Source organism: Rana temporaria, chromosome 1, assembly GCF_905171775.1.
Source record: "Rana temporaria chromosome 1, aRanTem1.1, whole genome shotgun sequence".
Classification (NCBI taxonomy): domain Eukaryota; kingdom Metazoa; phylum Chordata; class Amphibia; order Anura; family Ranidae; genus Rana; species Rana temporaria.
Window position 1 is genome coordinate 101,834,464 of NC_053489.1, and position 5,717 is coordinate 101,840,180.

Genomic DNA, 5,717 nt, shown 5'->3' on the forward strand with positions numbered 1-5,717 from the left:
CTTCTTCAACGCAGTGTATTTAGCTACCTACTTGCAGCATTGCAAACTGTCTTTTGTGATTTACCCATTCACTGTGATGTAGATGTCTGTGATGGTGAAATGCACTAAGTAGAAGACAGTACTCATCATGAACAGACTGCCCTGGCCTTTTGATAACTTGGCGTGATAGCGAGTACAAATTGATATCTGTAGGTCTAGAAGATGACATTATCTAGATATACATGTCCTGCAACATAACAAAGGACCTAATTATTTGATCGCATTAGGGCTTAGGCCTCGTACACACGATAGGTTAAACAGAGGACAACGGTCTGATGGACCGTTTTCATTGGTCAAAACCGATCGTGTGTGGGCCCCATAGGTTATTTAACCATCGGTTAAAAAAAAGCCAACTTGCTTTAAATTTAACCGATGGATTCCTAACCAATGGGAAAAAAACGATCGTTAGTAGGCACAACCATCGGTTAAAAATCCACGCATGCTCAGAATCTAGTCGACGCATGCTTTGAAGCATTGAACTTTGTTTTTTTCAGCACGTCGTTGTGTTTTACGTTACCGCGTTCTGACACGATCGTTTTTTTAACCGATGGTGTGTAGGCGCGACGGACCATCAGTCAGCTCCATCAGACCATTCTCATCGGATGGACTGATCGTGTGTACAAGGCTTAAAGCACATGGAGGTATCTAACCTAAACTCTGGTTTATTGCTCCACCTAGTGCTGTCTATAGAGGTCAATGGCTGTACACGTCTATAGCTTCATAAACACATGTATGGGTGTACAACTCTGGACACAGAGGTTGTATGCACCTGTACGCTGTTTATGGGAAGATATGGCAATTTTTTGGGGAAAAGATGATGGGACTTTAAAGGCACCAAAATAATATTTAAACAACTTATTAAAAAATATTTAAAAAAATATACATTTCATTAATAGGTATAGTTTCTTAAAAAACAACGATACATGTTCACATAAGGTATATTGTCTATCTGACATGTGCAACCACTTCTTACTCTGTGAACATGTATTGTTGTTTTTAAATAAACTACCTATTATTAATAAAAATGTATAGTTTTTAATAAATTGTTTAAATATTATTTTGGTGCCTTTAAAGTCCCATCATCTTTTCCAAAAAATTGTATCTCTTAATAGGGATGTGGTACCACCCCAATGATCTCTCATTGCCCAGCTCCTAAATAAAAGGGAAGATATGGCTGTTTGCAAGGGCCCTTAATGCATGTGTAGCCAAAACTTTTTTTTTACGTTTTGGATAAAGTAGGGACATTATAAAATTATAAAAATCAGGCTTTTCTAAACTGTCTGTGTGTCATTGGCGAGATTTCCTGTACTGGAGACGCAACAGGAAGAGGCAATCTCCCCAAAGTGATTGGAATTCCCTTCTTAGCCTGGGTTCACACTGCCACGACTTAGAATGCATCATACGTGCGTGACTTCGTCGCGGCTTGCATGCGACTTCTTTAACAGAAGCCAACACAGGTTGTATTGAAGACGCTCCAGAAGTAGTCCTTTTTCTAAGTCGGGGCGACTTGAGTCGCACCGATTAGAACGGTCCCATTGCAATTAATGGGGTGCGACTTGTCATGCGACAATAAGTTGCAGCAGTGCGAACTGGGCTCAGACATTTTGTCCAGCTTTGATGATTTATCTGGTGACAATCCCCCAGCAGGGACACAGATGACCAGTAATACGTGGCAGAGGGATTATCCCATCCCCAATCTATCCAAAATAAAAAAGTTTTTTTTATTTACATACACTTTAGAGAGAAAACATGGTATGTTCTAAAATGTCACAACTGTGACGGGTGTATGATGCCACATCATGCGACATGGTTGATTTCTTGGCAAGCCATGAAGTTAGTTTTCTATGTATTATAGCAGACTTTGTGCAGTACAATTTAAGTGTTAGTGTGTTGTCTGTTCTATGGTCTCTAAACTATATCTCACTGTGCTCATTCATTACCACAACCATGAATGTCTTTCATTCCTAACAGAACCCCTTCAAGAATTGAAGCAGCTCATTGAGCATTGCGCAGAGAAATTTCCAACCGTAGCTTATTATTGCAGACGTTGAAAACATATTTCAGGCTGGCCCCTCTCGCCTTATGTAATGTAAATATTCGGAGAACTGACACGATCCGTGCGGAGTGACTTTGCAGTGTTTGGTTTCCGTAATTGAAGTATGCGATGCCTGGCTGGGCCTCTCCCTCACAGCTATATTCAATACGACTATTCACAATCAGCCTTCTAGATCCTTAACAAGCCGTGTGTCACAGCTGCTGCCGCTGAATCTCGCTCTCCAGGCACAAACACTGCCCGGCTGCGTGATGAAGGACTCCTGACAATGATTATTAGAGCGGGCTCCAAACAAATGCATTGCCTCATGGCAAGATGTCCGGACCCAATGTATGCATTATTATGAATTCGGCCCTACCTGTAACACTCGCCATGCTTGTCAAAGTGGAACTTCACACTCTCGGTCAACATCTACTATTGTTAACCCTTATGCTGCTAGCATTAGTAAATGGATAGGAAAGTATATCATATTTGCTTGTTTTCATTTTTTTGTTTTTACATTTTTTTGTTACTTCCTGGTTTCCAATCAAATGCTGTAATACATGGGTGCTCAACCTTTGGCTATCCATCTGTTGCAGAACTACAAGTCCCATGAGGCATTGCAAGCCGCTGACAGTTACAAGCACAACTCCCAAAGGCAGAGGCATGATGGGACTTATAATTCCGCAACAGCTGAAGGGCCACAGCTTGATCACCCATGAATACATCCCAAGGGCCTCCATTAGGGAAGGAAGGGCTTTCTCAGCTAAGAACACCCTCTCCTGCTTGCATGCCTGAGCTAATGACAGGTCGATTCCAGGAAGTAAGTGCTACATGCATAATCTGCGCTTACTCAAGATGGCCACAGCTAGAAGGGGTCTTTTTTCAAAGTGATTTATCAACAAAAATAAAGCATGGATACATGGATGGATGGGTGAGCGCTTTTGAAAAAGAAACATTTATTGAATAGCATTTTTGGTTTGTGGTGCCCAGATGAAGTGTAGTTCCACTTTAATGAAGTGTGTCGTGGAGAACAGGTTCTTACTATTGTACAACTAGCACCTACATAGAGAATACAACTAATGAGTGAGAATGTGGGAATCTACTGTGATAAGTTCTGCATTTGTTTGGAGGATAGGCAACTTTTTTGGGGGCTATTTAAAGTGCATCTCTAGCCAAAACCTTTATTTTGGAAAGAATATGCAAAGTTTATAGATCCTGTTTTGTTTTGATAAAGAAGATTTTCCTTCACTTCCTGTCCCAGAAACATTACAGTTAGAGCTGGTTTACACTGGGGCGGCTCAGCCGCCTGACAAGTCGCGTCCCATTGAATGCAATGGAACCATTCTAATAGGAGCGATGCAAGTCGCTCCGACTTAGAAAGAGGTTCCTGTACGACTTCGGGGGTGGCTCGGGGCGACCTGCATTGACTTCTATACAGAAGTCGTTTTGCAGGTCGCCTCTGAAGTCGTCCTCAGGACGACTTGCAGAGTCGCCCCTGAAGTAGTGCCGCGGCTGTGTGTACCGGCTCTGAAGCCTCGTACACACGACCGAGAAACTCGACGTGCAAAACACATCGTTTTCCTTGTCTCTTTTTGGCTCGTCGAGTTTCTCGACGAAAATGTACACACGACCTGTTTCCTCGGCAAAAAAATATCTCCCAGCAAGTTTCTTGCTGGTTTTTGCAGAGAAACTCGGTCGTGTGTACGAGGCCTGAGGGATTAGGTGTCCATATTGGAAGATTTACCTGATCTGTCAACAACTGTAACACTTTAGATATCCTTCTTTCTGACAGTAAACACCAGGACTGATAGACAAGGCGACTCTCGTTTCAGGACTGAAATAAAAACTTGACAGTGGTTCTGACCCATCACCACTCTAGCTAAAACTAAAAAAAAAAATAAACAAAATTGTTTTCAAACTGGTGGCCCCCCAGCTGTTGCGAAACTACAAGTCCCATGAGGCATTGCAAGGCTGACGGTTACAAGCATGACTTCCACAGGCAGGGGCCACCAGTTTGAGACCCCTGCTTTAAGGGCTCATTCACTTGGGCACAGAGGGCTGGTCAGGATGCAGAAGGACCATGTTTAAGCAGAGATGTTCATACAGCAGCAGCAGCCTGGTAAAATTCTATCTCCATAAATCTAAGAACATAAATGCTTGACTGTGCGGGAAGATCTGTACATGCGCTTGTCATTGTTTTTTTTTTTTTTTTATAAGTGGCTGCTGTCCATTGCTTTACGTTATGGCCCTTCTGCATACTGTACTGGCCACTGCACCTGTCTGAATAAATCCTTAAAAATCTGCAAATGCAGAAAAATTCAACAACTAACTTTTTTGAGTGATTTTAGCAGCGTTCACACATAGAAGAGCTTATTCAGTAAGGCAGTGGAAAAAAAAAAGTTTATTCAATATCAATCCTTCTGAAATAGTCTAACGCATTCTGGTGACCATCTACTCAAGTTTAATTGGTTACTCTGGTATTGAGCCTTTACTGAAATGTTCTTATTTGTGTTGGGTTAGTTAATAAAGCTAGTATCAGTACAAAAAATTATCACCAAAAATGTCACCAACTTCGTATTTGTGTTCTGGTGCTGTTTGCCCTTCCCGAGCTCCAGACTGGTTCGTATAGAAACGTCAGTTGTCTCCTATAAACTCAAGTTGCAATGCTGCAAAGGTAAAAATACATCTGTAAGGGAACCGGTGTAAAGGTCAGGATGAGCAGGAATGAGAGCAAGCGGCCTTTTCATTGGAAGCTGCCTGTGTAATCAGACCTGCTCTTTATTTACACATGGGGTAAAAGAAGAAGCCAGGCAGGTCACTTTCTCAGGCCGCGGCACCCTTGGACTCTCTTCTCTTTAAAAAAAAACTGTTTGCACATAGTGTCCCATGTCCAGTGTTAACATGTTCTTACCTGGAAGTTAACAGCAACAAAAAAACAACAACATATCTTTGGTTATTTTTGCAGCTTGTTCTGTACTTGGTGTTGTCCTTTTGTAAATCTAATGTACAGTGTCTGCTTGTTGAATTGGTAATGGCATCATCCAAAACTATTTATTTATTTATTTATGGTAACTTTGCGCTTTTGCCAAAGCCATTTGTTTTGTATGTCGATGACAGACAAAGGTTTTTGTTTTTTTCTACTTGTTTCTCTGTTTTTGTTGTCCTTGTTGCATTTCTCTTTTTCTCAAGTGAATTTGTGGTAAGAAAATAAAGTTGCACTGTTTGAATTTTTGCCATGAGTCTTAAGTCTTTTTTTTTAAGTTAATAGTAAATGGCTTTCATGTCTTGTTCTGTACTCTATACTATTCCATCGGATGGGTTCATGATTGCCAGGGATTTACACTGAAATGGATCCAATTTAACTTCAAAGGCTCGTCTCTTTCTTTTATTATTATAACCTTATCCTGGAAGATTGGTAACAGAAACTCCATGGGAAAAGATTAATATCAAGGGAAATCCACTTCTACTTTTTATCATATGAGATTAGACTGATCTGTATGCTCCAAAAACATATGGGCTCCATGGCACAATAGTTGTCATCTGCATCAATATAATGTGACCTCGGTGTCCTCAAATCTGTCCTCAAGAGATATTCAATTAAACAGAACACAAAGAGCAAACTCCTTCAAGATGGTGATGTTTA